This window comes from Diceros bicornis (assembly GCF_020826845.1).
Source record: "Diceros bicornis minor isolate mBicDic1 chromosome 35 unlocalized genomic scaffold, mDicBic1.mat.cur SUPER_35_unloc_1, whole genome shotgun sequence".
NCBI classification, from domain to species: Eukaryota; Metazoa; Chordata; class Mammalia; order Perissodactyla; family Rhinocerotidae; genus Diceros; species Diceros bicornis.
This window is the reverse complement of record NW_026690912.1, coordinates 464954-486716: the sequence shown is the minus strand read 5'-3', so window position 1 is coordinate 486716 and position 21763 is coordinate 464954. Positions and strand designations below refer to the sequence as shown.

Sequence of the window (21763 nt, the reverse complement as noted above, 5' to 3'; positions counted from 1 at the left end):
GTCATTCAGAGGACTAAATAAGGTGACCTCTGTAAAGCACTCCACACAGAACCTGGAGCACAGTAAGTACTATGCAAGCAAACGTTAACTAAAATAAAAATTAACTACTAATATGTTGAGCTTTCTTTGTGGCAGGCATTGACAGAGATCTCTTACGTGCATTAGCTCCACGAATCCTCCTAGCACCCCTATGAGCTATAAACTAATATTTCCACTTTTCAGAGGAGGAAACTGGGGCTTCACAATTCTGCACTGTCACATAGCTTGTGAAAGGCACAACGAGGATTGGAATCCAGGTTCTGTCTTGCTCTGGAATGTTTGCATGACAGCTTCCCAGGCTGTCTTGAGTCTCAGAGTCTGTGAACTTGGGGATTAAATCGATGTGTGTCCTACGCCAGCCCACCTTGAGCTGCCAGAGGTTGCAGCCTCATTTGGAGGCAGAAGGGCATGGTGGTTGGGAGCATGGGGGGTGAAGTCACATCTAGGCACACTCAGATCCTGACTCTCCTACATCCTCTCTATTTGGCCTTGGGATCGTGATTCCACCACAATGGAGGCTCAGTTTTCTTGTCTGTGAAATTGCTGTAGAGTACAACCAATACCATCAGGTTGCTGGGAGGACTGAATGAGCACATGTATGAGAGAGCTTAACGCATTAGCTGGGATCCTGCCTCCAGGCCTTTGTACCTGCTGTTCCCTCCTCCTGGAACATCCTTCCCCAGACACCCAATCTCTCACTCCCTCACTCCTTCAATCTTATCTCAAATATCAACTTCTCAGCATGGCCTTTCCTTACCACTCTGTTAAAAGTGGTAGAATCCCATCCCTAGAACCCTTTATCTGCCTTTCCTGCCTTATTTGTCTTCATCTCCTTTAACTATTCCTAACACACGAGATGTTCATGCATCTATTTTTTGTTATCTATCTCCCTCCACACTAGATGATAAGTTCCAGGAGAACAAATATTATTGCCTGTGTTAGTCACTGCTGTGTCCGCCATCCCTAGAATAGAACCTGGTGTATTGTAGATGCTCAAGAAGTATTGGTCAAAGGGTGCATCAGTGAATGAATGTATGAATGAATGATTCAGCCAAGACCTCCCCCGACTCCTCTCCCACCACTGCTGTCTTTGCAAACAGAATTGGACCTGATTCCCCAGCAGATCCCTCCACCTACCTTCACATGTCCCTCCAGGACTGAGGAATCTCGTGTTTCCACTTCTAGAAACAAATCCTGGGTTGCAGACACAATAGTAGCTTCCAGGGCTGTTGTGGCAAGTCGCATGCTCTGGGCAGGCTCTGGGATCCACACATTCATCCACATCTAGAGAGTGGAAGAGAAAACCCAGATCAAGGCAGAGGAGGAAATGAAGACAGGAGACTGCAAGTGGAGATTCGCTCTACATGTTCTTAGCTCGTGGCACGCAGTGCTGAGGCTCCCCAATACCCACATTCTCCCCTTCTTCCTAACCTCCCTTGCAGGTAGGTGTCGTGGTTAAAATAAATTCTGGCCAGTGGTATGTAAGCAAAAGGATGACAATAATGTCAAACATAATGATCATAGCTTGCAGAAAGGCTGTAGTCTTTCTTTTTTAGCATAGACAAAAAAGTACACTGTTTATTTCTTTGTTGTTGTTCATTTGTTTGTGTCATACATCCGTCCGTCCATCCACCCACCCATCCACCCACCCATCCATCCATCCTTCCATCTATCCATCCATCCATCCATCCATCCACCCATCCATCCATCTATCCAAGCAGCTATCCATCTATCTATGCATCCAGCTTTCCATCTATTCATCCATCCAAAAGATATCTGCCACGAGTGTGATACTTCAGTGGCCCCATATATACCCCTGTATCCACACCTCAGGATGCAGGTTATGCAGTATGACGTAACTTTGACACTCCTCTCTTTAAATGTGGAGTTTGTTTCCCACCGCTGAATCCAGCTGGCCCTATGACTTCCATTGGCCAATTGAATGCAGCAGAAGTGATGTGGCACCAGTTCCTAACTTTGACCTCTAGAGGCTTCTTTGCTTCTGTTCATGCTTTGGGCCTCCTGATTCTGCCACATGAACAAGCCCTAAACTAGCCTAATGAAGGATGGAAGACATGGATCATCCCAGATGAGCCCTAGTCATGTGCGACAGCCCAGCCCAACCACAGCTGACCACAGACACACGAAGAATGTTTGAGACCCAAAGAACTGACCAGCAGAGCCCAACCTAAACCACCAATGCATGGAATCAAGAGCTAAATAAATGTTAGTTTTTTTCAGCCATTGTCATTCCGGGTGATTTGTTACTCAGCAATAGCTAACTGCTAAAAATGGACTAGACAAATCAGAGATGACTTCAAATATCTGTGACTCCAAGTCAAGGGGATGTGATGAGGGCTGGATCACTCCATGCCCTGCTGGATGGAGTCACCCTTCCTATAAATGAATGTGGAGAACAATAGAACCACACTAGACTCCGGAAGATGGAGCCTTGGTGTCTTGGTGAGAACATTCTGGCTGCAGTGTGGAGGATAGATAGAGGTGACAAGACTGCAGAAAGGGAGAGACCAGAGGGGATGCTGCTGCAATACGGATGAAGCCTGATCCAAGGATGGAGAAGAGTGGAGAGATTCAAGACATATTTAGCAGGTAGATACCCCAAGACATGATGACTGATTTAATATGGAAGGGGAAGGGGGGTGAGGGTAACTCGCAGGTCTTAATTCAAATATCTTTTAGGCAAAAGTGCTGAGGTTTGGATCTGAGCTCTCCCTAGGACAGAGTTTCTCTACCTCAGCACTACTGAAATTTGGGACTGGATCATTTTTATTTGCGGGGAGGCTGTTCTGTGCATTGTAGAGTATTTAACAGCATCTCTGGCTTCTACCCACTAGATGACAATAGCACACACAACCCCAACACCACCAGCAGCTGCAACAATCAAAAATGTCTCTAGATATTGCCAATGTCCCCTGAGGATAAAATCGCTGTAGGGACAGAGCCCCCTATTACTCTCAAGTACTGCCTGACCCACTGGTTAAGTCACAGTAGTGCCTCAACAGGAGTTCAAACCCTGGATCTTCCACTTAACAGCTGTGCATCCTTGGGCAAGTCACTTCACCTCTCTGAGCCTCAATTTTCTCATTCCTAAAGTGAGGATCATGATCCCTGCCTCAAAGGACCATCAAATGAGGTGATTCTTAATTAAGTAGGTAAATAAAGAAGGGCAGGCCCTCTGTGCCTTCACAGGCGGAGTTGTTAGAGAAGAGCCCATCACGACAGCTGCACCTGTAGCTTCCCAAGGAGTTGGAACACTCAGAATGCTCTGGGCAGATTCCACTGGAGAGGCAGTCATTGATGTCTGAGGAGCAGTGGAGGAGAGTGAGCAGACAAAAGATTGGGTGTCTACAGTGAGAAACACATGTACCCAACTCAGTGATAGCATTCCTCCAAAGACCATGCCTGAGATCCTGAGAGCATTACCTGTACAGGCAAAATGACCTGGCTTTCCAGGGTTCCAGTTGTTTCCAGTAGGAGAAGAAAAACCACGCAAACAGCTGCACTTGTACCTCCCTGGCAGGTTTTTGCAGATTGAGTTGTGACCACATTGTAGGGGATTTTGAGAACACTCATCTATATCTGGATAGAGAAAGAGTCAGAGTTACAAAGTTGCTTCATCTTGTGCTGCCGATTGTATTTTACAAAGATGGTTGAAACAATGTTTCCCTCCCATAAGCCCTTCTTTCAGTGAGACCTTGGTACTCCATCCATAAGCAGTGGGGTCTATATTCCCTCCCCTTGAATCTGAGCATGCTTGTGACTATGGTGGAAGTGACACCAGGTCATAAAAATACCATGCTGGGTCAGAAGAATGTCACGCTGGGTCATAAATATATAATGTACTTCGTTGTTCTCTTGAGTGGCTCATTCTTGGAAATGAGCTACCATACTTTGAGGAAGCCCAACAAGCCGTGAAAATGCAGCTCACATGGGGCAGAACTAAGACATCCAGCCCACAGCCCTGGGGGAGGAGCCAGTCAACAGCCAGCACCACCTCGCCAGCCTTGTGAGTAGACCCTCTTCAAAGTGGATCCTCTAGCCTCCAGTTGAGGCTCAACTGACACTGTATGGAAGAGAGACAAGCCATCCTCTCCAAACTCAGCCCTAATAGCAGATTCATTCATGAGCAAAATAAATGATTGTTGTTTGCAACTAAGTTTGCCGGTGGTCTGTTACCCAACAATACATAGGTTGAACACCTTGCAAAGCCAATTCTAGGAATTTACTTCCTGAAGCACTCACGGAATTGTGCAGTCATGGTACCATGGTGGGGGGACCCTCCCCTAATTTCCTTCAGCCCTGCTCTGCCAAGTCACCCCAAATAAACACTTGCTATGTACTTGTCATGCAAGCACACCTTCAAGACAAGTCTCCTATAGCTTGCTACCCATCATTGCACCTCTCCTAGAGAGATATCTGGAGCTGCCACTGTACATCAACATAAGATCACAGGGACGTTCATTCAGCTTTGTTTCAAGTTGTAAAACATTAGAAAAACCTAAGTGCCTGTCAATAGAAGGATGATTGGAGTTGACTAAAGATTAAAGTTCGTGTTCCTTCATTCAACAAATATCTATTTAACTCACAATGTATCAGGTACCATGCTGGGGGTCAAAGACATACAGTGGACAAAATCGTTGCTATAGTATCCATCACTTTCTAGATGGGGAACATTGATTTCACACCAAATTTAAACACCAGGGCCCACCAGCACTACTGAGCTGACTGAATAACCCATGATCTGTAGCTCAAAGATAAAGAAGGACATTTGGGGCTCCCTGGAAACCACAGTGATAGAAATGCATTCTCTTCTTCAGAGCTCAGCAAACTACATCCCATAGGTCAAATCCGGCCCATCACTTGTTCGTGTAAATAAAGTTTTATTGGCACACAGCCACATCCATTCATTTTTGTATCATCTATGGCTGCTTTTGCACCACAACTGGAGCACTGAGTAGTCATGACAGAGATCATAAGCCTTGCAGTCTCCAAAATATTTACTTTCTGTTCCCTTACAGAAAATTTTGCCAACGTCTGGTCTTATTCAGAGGCATAATCAGATCTTTACTATCAAGAGAATAAGGGTCTAAATATAAGGAATGCAGACAAAGAACTTAGCTCTTTCTGGGAATTATGTCAGTTTATATTATTTACGTTAATATAGCCCTTGATACTGCACATGTGCCTAGCACACTGCATACATTGTTGCATTTAATCTTCCCAACTATCCTTTGAGATACATACTTTTATACACCCATTTTACAGATGGAAACATTGAGGTTTAGAGTGATTAAACATGCTTCCCCAACACCCCTTAACTAGAGTGTGGCAACTAAGCCACGTGTTTGAGAGACCCTCAGTAAAGTCAGAAAGACCTGGGTTTGAATCCTAGTTCAACTGCATGACCCTAAACAAATCACTTCAGCTCTCCAAGCCTCAGATTTCTCATCTGGACATTGGAGATCATCACAATGCTTACAGTCAATTTTATGTGACGATGCACATAAAGCCTTTCTCACGCAGGCTGGCACTCAATAAATGTCAAAAATTCTTATTATCTACTGGAGAGGTGACTGAAGGCACACCCCAAAAATGAAATCAGTGATTATTTCTGGATATTGACAGATAGTAGGATTTTTATTTTCATTTTCATCCTAGTGCTAGCCTCTAACCATTGGAAATTTTTGTGACCAGGAATAATTCTCATGATGAAAGAAAGAAAGAAAAAGAGAGAGAGAGAGAGAAATGAAGAATGAAAAGAAAGAAAGAGAGAAAGAGGGGGGGAGGGAGGGGGGAGGGAGGGGGGAGGGAGGGAGGGAGGAAGGGAGGAAGGAAGGAAGGAAAGAAAGAAAGAAGGAAGGAAGGAAAGAAAGAAAGAAGGAAGGAAGGAAGGAAGGAAGGAAGGAAGGAAAGAAGGAAGGAAGGAAGGAAAGAAGGAAGAAAGAGACAGAGGCAGGGAGGGATGGAGGAAATCATATTTGGGGAAAAAACAAAAAGCACCCACATCTACTACCCAGCTAGCTTCTATTTGATTTTCCTACCACCTTTGAGGGGGTATGAACTCACCTTTGCATTCCACACCTGAGCCCCTGAACTGTGTCTCTCCGGTGCTGGACAGGAAGCCTTGTTTGCAAGTGCAGTAGTAACTTTTTGGAGTGTCGGTGCAGGTTGCATAAGCTGGGCAGACGGTCGTATCCACACACTCATTCGTTTCTGGGCAGCACAGAAGGAAGAGTTCGGGTTAGTGCACCAGAGCGGGGCTGCAAGGGAAGCCAGCGTTCGAGAGTAAAGGTGACCGTTGTGGGTTGAATTGTGTCCTTCAAAAAGATATGTTGAGGCCCTAAACCTGGTCCCTGAGAATGTGACCTTATTTGGAAATAGGGTCCTTGTAGATGCAATTAAGATGTAAGTTAATGTGGGATCATGCTGGAGAAGGATGGTCCCTTAATCTGATATAATTAGCGTCCTTATGAGAAGAGGAGAAGAGGCACAGGGACAGGCTTGGGGAGAACACCATGTGATACCAGAGGCAGAGATGGGAGTGATGCATCTACAAGTCAAGAGACACCGAGAATTGCTGGCAACACCAGAAGCTGAGAGAGACACAGAGCAGATTCTCTCCTAGAGCCTTCAGAGAAAGCACGGCCCTGCTGACACCTTAATTTCAGACCTCTGGCCTCCAGAACTGTGAGAGAACAAATTTCTGTTGTCTTAAGCCACATGGTTTGTGATAACTTGTTACAGCAGCCCTAGGAAACTGGTTAGTCAAGGACCTTACAGACCCTAGACTTTGCCACTCAAAGTGTGGTCCGTGGGTGGGCAGCATCAGCATCGCCTGGCATTTTGATGGAAACAGAAAACCCCAGGCCCTGCCCCAGATCTGCTGAAAGAATCTGCATTTTAGCAAGATCCTCAGGTGATGTGTGTGCACAAGAAGTGTGAGAAGTACTGATCTGGACTCTTGCTTCTCCAAGTGTGGTCCGCAGACCAGCAGCATCTGCCTCACCTGGGATCCCCGAGAGACCTTGGAAAATCAGGTGCTGATTCAGCTGGTCTGGGGGACCTGAGTCTCTGCATTTCTAACAAGCCTGTGACTGATGCTGATGATGCCAGTCCATGGACCACTCTGTGAGCATCAGAGCTCCAGACAGAAGAGTATGCGAGTCAAAGCTGCAGCCTTTGGAGCAAGGACCACCTGGGTTAAAGCTCCCACAGGAAACATCAAAGCAGGGAATGGTGGCTACTCCCCCACACCCATCTCCCCCTCTTCCTTTTATTAAAATGACCACCCATTTAAGCTTCAATCCCAGCTTCTCTTGCAGCTACGTGTGGCCATGTGGCTAAGTTCCAGCCAATGGAAATGAGCAGAAGTGATATGTGCACCTTTTGGCCACACCCTTAAAAAGAAGGAGCATGGTCTTCACTTCTCCTTTCCCTTTCACCTGGGCTGGAACATGGACAGAATGAGGTGATCTGTCCATAACCGTGGGGATGATGCTTTGGAAAACCTCCACACCGAGGGACGGAGAAACAACAAGATGGGAGGCACCTGGGAGCTGAGAAGATCTCAGACGAGGTAGCCCTGTCACCTTGTTCCATCCTCAAAGTGGAGATTTATGAGAGGGTGAAGAATAAACTTCTAAGAGATAAACATTTTAAGTTGTTGTCATTTGGTTTCTACGGAAACAGTCAAAACTACATCCTAGCCACCCCAGCCCTGGGACAAGTGAAGTTCACATCTCTGTACCTCCGTTTACTTCTTTGGCCCTCAACTCATGTCCAGTGTGTTCCCAAGCCCCATTGATTCTTCCTCCCAAATATTCGACATCTACCCACATCTCTCCATTTCCATGGCTATGCTTGGTACAGATCTTCCCCTGGATGCTGCATCCCCTACATCCCCTACAGCCCCTACACCCTCCACTGTTCCCTGCAATCATTTCTGAATGCAAATCTGATCACCCACCCCCACCCCTGCCTACAACACTCCCTGTTGCACTCAGAATGAAAATGCAAGTTACTTAATATGACCTGGAAAGTCCCCAGTGACCAGACCGAACCACATCTCTCTTCACTCTCCATTTCTAGCCTCCCCCAGCACAGGGCCTTTGCACATGCTGTTCTGTTTTCCTCTGCTTTGCCTGGCCAGCTCCTATTCATTCTCCAGTTCTTGCTTAAATGTCACTTCCTCCAAGAAGCCTTCCCTGACTCCCCCATAGCTCCCTGTGCTCTCTGTTTATGGCACTTATCAAAATTATAATTGGTGGATTATTTGAGTGGTTAGCTTTTTAGTGATCATCTCCTCTACTACACTGTGAGTTCCAGGAGGACAAAGCCACAGGTGGGGGCAGGCTTCCAGGTGCTAGGGAAGGGACTCACTTGACACTATCATTTCTGTGTTTGGCAGAATAATGGCCCCCCCAAAGATGACCACGTCCAAATCCCTGGAACCTGCAAATATGCTATGCTACATGGCACAGGGATATTAAGGTTGCAGATGGAATTAAGACTGTTAATCAGCTGACCCTGAGATGGAGAGATTAGCCTGGGTTATCCAGGTGGGACCAACACAATCACAAGCATCTTCATAAGAGACAGGTGAAACCAGGAGAGACAGAGTCAGAGTGAAGCAATGTGAGAAAAACTTGACCAGCCCCTGTTGGTTCTGGAGATGGAAAAAGAGGGACACGAATAAAGGGATACAGTTGGCTTCTAGAAGCCAGAAAAGGCAAGAAAACAGATTCTCCCCTAGAACTTCCAGCGAGGAATGCAGCACTGCTGACACCTGGATTTCAGCCCAGTGGGACCCGTTTCAAACTTCTGACCTCCAGAACTGTAAGAATACGCTTCTGTTGTTTCAAGCCACCAAGTTTTCGGTGACTTGTTACAGCAGCAATAGGAAACTAATACAACTTCCATTATATGGATGTGGAAAACTGAGGCTCAGAGAGGTTAAGTAACTTGCCCAAGGGCACACAGCCGGTGAATGGCAGCATCAGGCCGGTGAAAACCCTAAGTGCATGATTTTCATTACTTCTACACGACAAGAGGTAGGTCTGACTGGAAATGGAGTAAATTTTCAGGCAATATCTAAGATAATTCTACATAAAAACTTTTGTAATTGGTTGTTTAAAGTTTCTCTCCCTGATTGACTGTGAGCCCCCAGAAGAGATGTGTGACCATCTTACTTACTACTGCATCCCAAGTGCGTAGAATAGCGCCTGGTGCATAGTCGGTGCTCAATGATAAAGACCTCACTGAGAAGGTAACATTTGAGCAAAGATCTGAAGGAGGTGAGTGAGCTATGAAGCTAATTAAAGCAGAGGAGACAGCAAGTGCAAAGGCCCATTGGCAGGACCACACCTTGTGATTTTGGGGAACTACAAGGAGGCCGATGTCGTTGGAGTACAGTGGATAAATGGAGAGTGGGAGGAGGTGACATAGCAAGATCATGCAGGATCTGCTGGACCACTGTAAGACTTCAGCATTTTATCAGAGCAAAAGGGGAGCATGGGAGAGTTTTGAGCAGAGGAAGGACAGAGCATGACTTTAATGTGATCCTTCTGGCCATTGGTTGGAAGATGCACTGTAGAGGGACAGAGGCCGGATGACCAGGGAGGAGGTGACCACACTTGTCGAGGCGAGCGATGATGGTGGATACAACCCAGGTGGGAGCTATGGAAAGCTAGGATTCTGGATTTATTTTGAAGGTAACGTTAACAGGATTTGCCAGTGGATGGGATGTGGGGCGTGAAATAAATAGAGGGGCACAGCGAGAATGCCAGCATCAATTGGTAGGATAGGACATCATAGGAAAACTCTTTATAAAGTGCCATGAAAACGTAAGAGATAGGGCCAGCCCTGTGGCTTAGCGGTTAAGTGGGCGCGCTCCGCTGCTGGCGGCCCGGGTTCGGATCCCGGGCGCACACCGACGCACCACTTCTCCGGCCATGCTGAGGCCGCATCCCACATACAGCAACTAGAAGGATGTGCAGCTATGACATACAACTATCTACTGGGGCTTTAAGGGAAAAAAATAAATAAATAAAATCTTAAAAAAAAAAAACGTATGAGATGGATTATCATTATTAGGGTCTTGAGACCCAAGCTCTTTGCTCCCTACAGCATGATTTGTTTATTTCCCTTCCCTGCATGATGCCTCAGATAACATCTTGCTTCTCATTTCCAGCTTCCTCTTTCAGCTACGAAGGCAACATTTCTCTTTGCAGACTTCCGGCACGTTATCACTTGTGGTCTCTCAACTCTGAGCTTCCCATTACTCACAACTCAAATCCACCCCAAACCAGACTAGCAACCCAGTCATGTCTGACTGGGCACTTGTCAACCTCTCCAGCTCGTCTCCTATCCTGCCCCATCAGCCATGCTCACTTTCACTCAGTTCTCCAAATTCCTTCCAGTCTCAGCCCGCAGATCTTGAGACTTGCCAGCCTCCATAATTGTGTGAGCCAATTCTCTGTAATGAATCTTTACGTGTGTGTGTGTGTGTGTATACAGATATATAGATATCCATCCTATTAGTTCTGTTTCTCTGAACAACCCTGACAAATACAAACACCTACTATACACCAGGCCCTATTCTAGGCACTGTGGATTCAGCGGCGGAACAAGACACACAAAATTCTCCACCTTCACAGAGCTGATAATCTGGAGATGTGGGGGTGAGGGATACAATGTCAAAAATAGAGAGGTCACTAAGAAGACGACACATGAGCTAAAACATAAAGAAGGTGAGGGAGGGAGCCACGTGTATATGTAGGGCAAGAGCTTTCCAGGCAGAAGGAACTGCGTGTGCAAAGACCCTGGGACAGGACTGTGCCTGGCATGTTGGAGGAAGAGTGAGGAGGCCCGCGTGGCTGGAGCAGAGGAAGCGAAGGGGAGAGAGGGAGGAGGGGAGGGCAGGAAGGGGATAGGGGAAGATTGTGCAGGGCCTTGTGAGCCACAAGGAGGACTTGAGAGTTTACCCAGAGGGAGGTGGGAGCCCTGAAAGGCTGTGGGCCAAGGAGGGATGGCCCCTGACTCAGGGGTTCACAGGTGCCCTCTGGCCGCTCTTGGAAGGGCAAGGAGTGGGGATACCAGGGCACAGGCCACTTCAACACCCCAACTGAGACACACACATGATCTTCAAAACAATTTAATGGTCATTTAACTGACCTAAGCAGAAAATGAGACTCAGAGAGACAAAGGAACTTATTAAAATACAAATAGAGCTTTCATTTCATAAGTGACTTCCGTGCAACAGGCCTCTTCCATGCATTTTCTGCAGTCCCCACTGTAATGCGTCGAGGTAGTTGACCAAGTCATCCTGGCTTTCCCAGGATTTTCCTGTTGTTAGCCCTCAAAGTCCAAATTCCTGGGATCCGCCCCCCCGATCCCAGTCTGGGGCAAGTCAGGATGGTCAGTCACCCTGCTTCAAGGTAAACGTTACAACTCCATTTTACAAATGTGGAAACGCATGCCCAAGAGAGTTCCCGTAGCCTGCCCCAGGCCTACGCAAGTCAGAACGCAAGAGGAGAGCAAAGTAGAGGGGATGAGTGCAGGGAGGGAGTCCAGGGGACCCGCCGTGGTCCTGGCTCTGCCCCTCACTGGCTCCCAGCTTCAGCCCAGCCGCAGCCCAGCCACTAACAACCAGATAATACGCGTTTCTCCAAGGAGGAGGAGGAGGAACAGAAGGAGGAGAGGAGGAGGGGGAGGAGGGGAAGAAGGGGAGGGGGAGGCTGAGGGGGTGGGGGAGGAGCAGAGGAGAAGGAGGAGGCAGAGGAGCAGGAGGAGAAGGAGGGGAAGGAGGGAGGAGTGGGAGGAGGGGGGAGGAGGAGGGGGAAGAAAAGGGAGAAGGAGGGGAGGAGGGAGAAGAGGAGGAGGGGGGAAGAGGAGGAAGAGAGGCAAGAGGAGTGGAAGAAGAGGAAGGGGGAGAGGGAGGAGGGAAGTCAGGGAAGAGGGGAGAGAGGAAGAGGGGGAGGAAGGGAGGAAGGGAGGGAGGAGGAGGGGGAGGAAGGGAGGGAGGAGAGCAGGGAGGGAGGAGGGGAGGGAAAAGGAGGGGGAGGAGGAGGGGGAGGGAGGGGAGGGAAGAGGAGAGGAGGGAGGAGGAGGGGAGGAGGGGAGGAGGGGAGGGAGGAGGAGGGGAGGGAGGAGGAGGGGAGGGAGGAGGAGGGGAGGAGGGGAGGGAGGAGGAGGGGAGGAGGGGAGGGAGGAGGAGGGGAGGAGGGGAGAGAGGAGGAGGGGAGGGAGGAGGAGGGGGAGTGTTAACATAATGGAGCGCTTACCATGTTCCACGTACCACTCTAAGCACTGCCCGTACACACCTCATTTAATCCTCATCAAAACCCTGTGGAATTAACTCCTCTTACCCTCATTTTCAAGGACACTGAAGTCGTGGGGATTTTATTGAAATGCCTGAGGTCCCCAAGGCAATGAGCACCAGAACCAAGATTTGAACCCAGGAAGAGTGACTCCAGAGCCCCCCTCTTAGCAACTCCACATGGAGGGGAGTCCTCACAACTATCCCATTAGGTAGGGGTCGTCCCAATACCCACTAATCAGATGATGACACCGGGAGATGGAAGTGCTTGCCCAAGGCCTGATTGCCTTCAATCTGGGGGAGTTTCTTACCAAAAGCCGTCCCTGTCAGATTCAGCAGCCGACCTGCAAGCAGAGGACAGAGAAGTTGTTAGCTGCCTTGGAGATCTGGCCATGAGCCACCCGCTCACCCAGCCAGGCTCCGTATTTCCCTGGGGGCCAAGGTCACGGTGGCAAGTTACGGAAGCAGGCATTGGTATGTGATGAAGAAAACCCAGTCTCTTCCTGGAGATTTACCTGCATCAGCTCATGAGTTCCTCACATCTTGCCAGGTGAGACGGGTGGGACAGTAGCCACTCTTGGCACCACCCCCATCCCCTGTACCAGGTTGGCACACTCGTCTGACAGCTGTTTCACTGCTCCAGAAACGATGACAGACAGATGCAGGAGTGTAACAGCGCAGCCATCCCCTTGCCTCTGAGCAGGTGAACGTCTCGGGTGCAATTCACACTCTAGAGCTCCGGCGGGATGGGCTGTGGCTAAGCCTTTCCTGAAATGCCTTCTGAGTGGCTAGTTTCTCCCCCTGCCCTATCCTGCTTCCCTCACTCCTGCAAGTGTCTGCAAGTGCCTCCTGAGAGCCCTCTCTTCATGAATTACTCACACCAGAATCCTCATCTCAGGCTCTGCTTCGACGGAAACTAACCAAAAGCAGATGGTAATCCTTATTTTTGTTTCTTTTGTTTTTATCTTTTTTTAAGAAGGTAATAATCGCTTGTTGTAAAAAAAATTCGAACAATGCAGAAGTGTATAAAATTAAAAGTGAAGGTCTCCCCGTCCCCCATCCTCATACCCAGAGGTAACAATTGTCAAAAGCTTGAGTGAATCCTTCAAGGCTGGGTCCTATTCACAACTCAACTGTGCAAATATACTATCAAATAGAAATGAATTTATAAATTCACACAATTTTCTTAACACAAATAGGATCGTGCAATCTACAATCCGCTGTGCTCTCTAATACAGTAGCTACTATTTACACTTAAATCTATTAAAATTAAATAAAATGAAACATGCCATTCCTCAGTATATCAGCCATTTATCCGCTACTCAATAACCACATGTGACTAGTGGCTTCTGTGGATCTAGAACATTCCATCATCATGGAAAGTTCTGTTGGACAGCTCTGTTCTATTTCTACTTGCTTTTTCACTCAACAGTATGTCTTGCAAACCAAGAGGAGCAAAATTTGTCAGGCATTGAAGCTGTACAATGGGCACATGGGTGTTTGTTATACTTTCTTTGCTGCCTCTGAGTGTTTAAATATTTCTATAATAGAAATTTAAGAAAATAATACATTTTGGGCGACTTTCCATGTCAGTCCATATAGACCTAACTCATGCTTTTTAACAGCTGCATAGTATTCCATTGTATCCATGAGCTATAGCTGCGCCAGAAATAGCTAGGTAGCCAAAGATCAAACAAAAACTCCACACTCCCCTTTCCGTGGTGTGGAATTGTCACTAGGAGGCAGCCGCCCAACCATGGACTACATTTCCCAGCTCACCTTGCATCCAGGTATGGTCATGTGACCGTGAGCAGAAGTGACATGTGTCACGGCCAGGCCTAGGCTTTTATCAAGTGGGTGGGCCTTCTCCACTGTTTCTTTCCCCTTCTGCCACTGTCTGCAGAAGTCTCTGAGACCCTAGCTTGGCTGAGCCCCAATACAGAAGGATCTGGGTCCCTGAATCATCCCATGGAGGAAAGCCACTCACTAGCCAGAAATAACTGCGTTGGACTCTTAAACAAACAAGAATTAAATTTCTTTTTATTAAGCCACTGACAGTTTTGGGTTTATTTGTTACAGTAGCTGGAGTTACTCTAACAAACACAACAATTTACCCAATCAGTCCCTGAGTGCCCATTCTTGAGTATATAGCAAGGTATCTCTGTATGTTATATGACTATCTCTTTGGAGTAAATTTCTGGATGAGCGGTTGCTGTGTCAAGTGTATGTCCATTTTTATAACATTTTATTAAGTGTAATATATATAGAAAAGTGCAAGTATCATAAGTGTACACTTGGATGAACTCTCACAAAGTTAACACACCTGTGTTTATGCATTTTTAATCCTGATAGTACAGAATTTTCTCAAACGTTAAGCCTTTTGAATTCCCATTTATAAATTCCTTGTACAACCCTCTACCATACATTTCTCACACTCTCTATGTGGCGCACATATTCTTCGTTTATCCATCTAACTTGCCCACACTCTGCCAGGCTTGGACTGGGTCCCAGAGCTATGGAGATTAATACAATCTCTTTCTCACCAAGCAAAGGCTTTCTGGGCTCAGGTTTATTAAAAAATTTTATTAAAGATTTTTTATTATTTAAAAAACAATAGTTTTTTTAAATCAAGGATGACCTTTTTGGGCATATATTGATGTAACTTTCTCTTTTCCACTTATAGGGATGTGAACCCCCCCACCCCCGCTCAAACCCATCCTGCCAAAAGATTTCATCTCATTCAGGAAAATTTAAGATGTCTTAGCTGCAGACACACAATGACAGCCAAAGGTAATGTTCAGATTTTCATTATCAAATTGGGTTTTTGGGTTCCCAAGAAGACAGTAGTCTTGAAAGCAAAGCCTTACAAGATGCATATATTTTGGGAGTCTAATGTACAAAATGGTAACTATAGTTAACAATAGTGTACTATATACTTGAAAGTTGCTAAGAGTAGATCTTGAATGTTCTCACCACAAAAAAAAAAAAATGGTAGTTATGTGAGGTGATGAAGGTGTTAGCTAATGTTACGGTGGTAACCATTGTGCAATATATAAGTGTATCAAATCAACATGTTGCATGCCTTACACTTGCGCAATGTTATATCTCAATTCTATGTCAATAAATGTTTTTTTCAATAGCCAGGCTTGGAGGACTGGAAGATAGAGATTTCATTAAGCTGTGGCGTAGAGAGGACTCAGGATATGATGTAAGGGAAATACCTATTATATAGGAAGGGTGAAAACTGAAGGAAGCTAAAAGAGAACTAAGACGAAGAAGACTCACCAGGATTCCTGCTTCTCTGCCATCTCCCCTCAAGGCTAAATATAAGTGGTGATGGGTCACCTGAGAGATTTCCAGATAGGAGTGGGTGAATTTAGAGGCATCAAGGCTAAGGGTTAACTTCTCCCAACAAAAGCTTTCTTTCTGCTGTTGCCACATCCAACGCGGTGTGGGAGCCAAGGATTAGAACAAGCAGACGGAGAGAGCTGGTAGGTGACCCAAGAAAACTCTTATGGTTTCTGTAGCCTGGACATGGAAACCAGGAGCTACTGCATGGACCCCTTGGAGATGCTGAGCTTCTGAGAGGATTGATGGACAAGCAAGAACCAAGATGGGGCCATGCTCCATCTGTAGACAAAACACCGCACCTGGAGTCCACACTTCACAGCTACAAGATCCCATAAGCTGCCCCTATGCCAATACCCAGACACCATCTTGGGAGGAACAAGGATAGGGTGAGAAATTTTGAAAGATTAAGTCTTCATACAATATAAACGGGGTTTCCCAAATAAGACTAAACCAAGAAACTGAGACACTGAGAACACTGAGAAAACTAACACTGTTTTCCTCCTCTATCCAGTAGGAGCTTATATGGAAGATGAGAATACTTAATGAAACATTAAAAAAATGCATTTTTTTCCACATTGAGTTGTAGTTTGAGTAAATTTCGTGCCCATTCCCACCACGCTACCATTTATGAAGCTCTTGTCACGCACACCAGGTGGTTTAGAAAGTTACCCCTTTTGACTCAAGCTTCACAACATCCCTGTGGGATAGGAACCTTGTTATCTGTACTTCATAGCTGAGGAAACTGAAGATCAGAGAGGTAATGTGACTTGCCTGAGGTCACACAGCAAGTCCAAGGCACAAAGGAAAGAGCCTGGAGTGGGAACCAGGAGACCTGGAAGTTATCCCTTGTTCTGCCACTAACTAGCTCTCAGCAAGTGACCAGCTGTCAGCCTCTGAACAAAAGAATCTCCTCGCCAGAAGACGTCCTCCCACCACATTGGACATATGGATTCTCTTGGACCAACTTACGCCATGCCACTGATTCCGGTGGGGTTAATGTGACTGTTTCGCAGCTACATATACCACAACACCCTGTGTAGAAAGAAAAGAAAAATACCGTGAAGCAGCAAGAAGCTTTTTGGGCTCAACCTTAAAAATTACTCCTGGCGTGGCCTCAGGTTTGATGAGCTTACATGAGAGACCCAATTGAGTGAGAAACATACATTATTGCACATAATCTTCACAGCCACCATTCCTGCCTTTCTGCACTTTATTTTGGTTTTTCATTTTGATTGTATTCATTTTCTTCTCAATTACAAAAATAGCTCCAAGCGGTTTTCAAAGATGTACAATAAAACACACATTCTCAAAAGGAATGACATCTCCCCCAAAAGGGCAAAACTTGGTTCTTTTGGGAAAGATGAAAAAAATCTTACTCTTTTATGTATAATACACATATAGATATACATATAATACACAAATAGATGTACAGTCTGTGGTATTAAAATTTCATGAAATGGTAGGGCAATTAGTTTTTTTAAATATCTAAAAGGCAGTGTAGTCCTCCAGCATTTAGCTCTTCTCCAACATCATCATCATCATCATCATCATTATCCCTCACCACCATCATCATCGCTATCATCACCACCATCATCACCTTCATCACCACCACCATCATCATCTTCATCAGCACCACTGCCACCACCACCACTACCATCATCATCCTCTTCATCATCACCACCACCACCACCATCATCATCATCACCACCACCATCATCATCTTCATCATCACCATCACCATCATCACCACCACCACCACCACCACCATTATCATCACTCTCACCATCAACATCATCAAAGTCATCATAACTACTCTTTGCTGGTTGACTTCAGAGCATAACGAGGGGTGCTAATGGCTAATACCAGTGCTGACACCCCAAAGCAACAACTCTGCATTCCTGCATTTGGAGTCCATGACTTATCTGCTTCTTCTGATGAAGCCTTCCAGTCAACCAGTTCCACAGACCCAAACTCCCAACACTCCAACTCACCATCACTAACTGAAATCCTCTTGCTCATGAATTATCTTAGAGGCAACCGAGTATCGCATTTAAGCATACCAAATCTGGCATCAAAATATGCGGGTTTAAAAATATGGCTTCACCAATTACAGACCATGTGGCCTCAGGGAAGTTATTTAATCTCATCATAGCTAAGTTTCCTCCTTCATAAAATAGGAGAAACTCTACAACAGCAGAGGAAACCCACACTTGTCACTTAGAAAAGATCCCTCATTCTTAGATTTGAACCCATGACCCAAACTCACAAGACATGTCAAAGAAACCACAACATAGAAGATAAACAATACCAAGAAAAACTGACGCCTAAAGAAGAAGCAATAAGAGGACAGACAGAAAGTCTCCATCTCATTGTTCTGATCTTAGCACAAATATCATCCCCTCAGAAATGTCTTTCCTGACTTCCGCCTTCAATACAACCCCTAGTCACACTCTATAACAACTTCTTTCATAGCACTTATTATTACCTGAAATGCTTTTGTTTATTATTTGTGGTAGCATAGTGTAGTGATAAAGCATACAGACTCTGGACCAGACTGCCTGGTTTTAAACCCTGACTCTACCCCTTACCAGCTAAGCTGTCTTGGGCAAGATATTTAATCTCTTTTGCCTCAGTTTTCTCCTTTGTAAAATGGAGCTATTGATGACCCAATATCAGAGAAATTCTGTGAAGGTTGAATGCATTCTATATTTGAGGAACTTAGAATGATGGTAAGTGGGTGGTTGCTGTTACTGTTAGTGGATTCTTTTCCACCCACCCCCTCCCACTAGGATGTTAGCCCCACGAGAGTAGGAACCTCGTCTGTTTATTCACTTCTCTATCCTCATTGCCTAGAACAGCTCCTGATACATAGTAGGTACTCAGGAAATACATGTCAAGTGAATGGCTATAAAGGAATTCTGCTCTGACGGATGGAATTCCCTGAGCTAGAGTGATTTTTGTTGAAGGTCCCCCAATAAAGGTGTTTGCAGTGTCCAACCTACATTTATGACCTCTTGGCTGGACGGTCCATGGCCCTCCCTTTTTCCTACAGCCTGTTTCCAGCCCAGGCTTCCCCGAGTGCCCCATTCAGCCTCACACGCACCCCAGAAGAGGAGCAAGCTGAAGGTCCACATCGTGCTGCGTTTCTGTCACTCAAAGAGGGGAACCTTTTCTCTGTTCTCCGGGTTTTCAATTACAGAAAGTGTGGGAAGACGGCAGGGGTGGAGCTGGAATTGCTCAACACTGTGAGAATATCATGACCCTTTTTGCTGAGTTGCTCCCACTAAATGAGGACAGGGTGGCAAACCCCTTATTTTCTCCTCTCATCACCGTGAAGAAAAATTGGTCTGGCTGCTGTGTCACCATGTTCTCTCTCTCCCTCTCTCTCTCCTTCCCTCCTGCTCTCTTTTTTCTTTCCTCACCAACATCTACCTCCCATCTCTCATCACCTTCCTCCATTGCACCCAATAATAAATGGGCTTCCACCACTTGACCCCGATGAGGCAAGTCCCAACTCAAGGGTCTCTTCCCAGCCTGCTCCATAAAAATAAGCACCATAGCCATCATGTACCAGGCACTGTGTAGACACATTGCCAACAAAATTTAATTTCATCATCATGTCAACATTGTAAAGTAGGGATTCCCACCCCCACCTATTTTACCAAAAAATACAAAAGGAAACTGAGGCTTGGAGAAGAGATGTGACTTGTCCAAGATTACTTGGACCTGAAACTTGAATCCAGGACCCTCTGAATCCAAGGTCTAGAGTATAATCATTTTATCTGCCTTCAGCTCTCCACTATATCTGATCATATCCATCATCACCACAATGCACAGCAATACTCCCACCCCATTCCCAGCCCTCCAACCCAACCCAACACACACATGCACAATCTCATACATATGGAGGTCTAGTAATGCCTTAGTTGGGGTCCCCCAGAAGCAGATGCTGAGACAAGAATTCTGGTAAGAGTAGTTTATCAAGGAGGTACCCAAAAACTCCAGCTAGCTAGGGGGGGAAGTGAGATAGGGAAGGGAAAGAGCCCACAGTGGGTGTGTTATCAATCAGGTTACATAGCGAGAAACTGGATCTTAATCTCCCTGGCACCTCTGGAAGGCAGCATAGAGTGCACTCTTCAGAGTTATCCCAACTGAGGGGCGAGGGAACTGGGGTGTTTATCCACCAGCTCCTGTCACTCACAGATTGAGGCTCCAGAGTGTAACCCTCTTGATAACAAAATGCAGTGGCTGGAAGATGTCAGTCTAGTGTGTCCTGAGGGGTTGAGGGTCACGGGAGTGGGCAGGCACCAAGAGTATCTGCTACAAGCTAAAAAGTGAGATGGAAAGACCAGCCCCAAGTTCTTGGGAAGAAAAACCCCACTTGTCTTTGCATTCTCCCTTTTGATCTGTGCAAGGCAAGATACCCATCTTGGAGTTATGATCACTGAAGCAGATTCATCAAGGGACCCTGCCCCAGTGAGGCTGCAGTTAAGAGCCAGCATGAAAATGCAGCAAATTCCACTAAGAAGGAGGATAAACAGAGCTGTGTTGTGTTTGAGAAGCACTGGAGGGTAAAAGCAGACTCTGGAACCAGCTTGCTGGGGGGTTCAAATCCCATTTCCACCGCTTGCCAGTCATGTGTTGTCCTGGGCAACTTCTCAATCTCTCTATGCCTCAACATTCCCATCCATAAGATGGGCCCAGTAATGGTAGGATCTACTCCGTGTGGCTGACATGAACATCCGAGGAGTGGTCATATGTGATGTGCCTGGAACAGAGCCTGGCACACAGGAAATCTCCAAGCGTTGGCTATCACAGTGAGAGGGTCTGAGGTCAGACAGACCTGGGATCAAATGCTGACTCTGCAAGATATTCCCAAAGTGACCTTGGGAGATGACTTGCCTGTCTGGGCCTCAGTTTCTTCATCTGGAGAATAGGAATAACAATAGGTCCTGTCCCAAAGGATCGCTGTGGAAGGGATGCAGTAATGTCTGGTAACATTGCTACCTGGGAGGGGATGCTGGGACTTGCACTTTCTTCTATAATCCTTGTTCAATGCATCCAGGAGTGTGGACCCTAGAGGCAGAAAGACCAATGGGGTAGTTTTAACAGATGTCCACAAATTCTTTGATACTCCTGCGTTCAAGAGGGGGAGCCTAATTCCTCTCTCCTTGAGTGTGAGCTGGATTTAGTGACTTGCTTCTAATGAACAGGAAAAGGAGGATGTGACATTGTGTGACATCTGAGACACCTGAGGTTGTAAGAGTCATTGTGGCTTCCTCCGTGCTCTCTCTTTCCAGGATCACTCACTGAGGTGAAGCCAGTCACCATGCTGTTATGACACTCAAGCAGCGCAGTGGCGAAGCCCCTGTGAGGAGGAACTGAGATCTCCAGCCATCTGTTTGACTGCCACCTCATTAGAGACCCCAATCTAGAACCACCGAGCTAGGCCACCTCCAGATACCTGACCCCGATACAGTATAAGAAAATAAAAATATGTTGTTTAAAGTTGTTAAGTTTTGGAGTAATTTGTTACACAGCAAGAAGTAACTAACACACTGAGAAGCAACGTTTCCCCATCAGTAAAATGACGATAATAACTTCATAAGGTTTGAGGTTTCATGTGATAAAATCAAAAAATCCTGCATGACAGATTAAATGCTCAAGAGTATTAGTTACTGTTGTCAATATCATTATCCCACTATGCCAAATGGCTACAGCTACTCATAGGAGGCATGGTACCAGCCACAATTGAATTGAAGAGGTCGCCAAAGATCATTTCATCCAGTATCTTCTGAAGTGGGTGAAAGGGTTGAGGCTTTATCCTCAGGACAATTTAAGGAGGTTCAGGAAGGGAGTAATGGGCAGGTTGGTGTTTTACAACACTTGTTCTGTGTAGAGTGGGTGTTGCACAGGATGTGGTCATGGGTGGGGAGACAGGGAGAAAGTGAGGCTGATCCAAGAGAGAGAAAAGAGTGGTGATGGTCTGGTCTAGGACAGGGGCTGTGGAGATGGAGAGGAATTTGGGAAGTAGGA

At 46.2% G+C, this 21763-nt stretch overlaps 1 pseudogene; it reads right to left on the bottom strand.

Annotated features, from left to right (window-relative positions):
* LOC131402237 (adhesion G protein-coupled receptor E1-like) overlaps window positions 1-18886 on the bottom strand; it is a 637417-nt pseudogene extending 618531 nt beyond the window's left edge.
* Between the last annotated feature and the right edge of the window lie 2877 nt (window positions 18887-21763).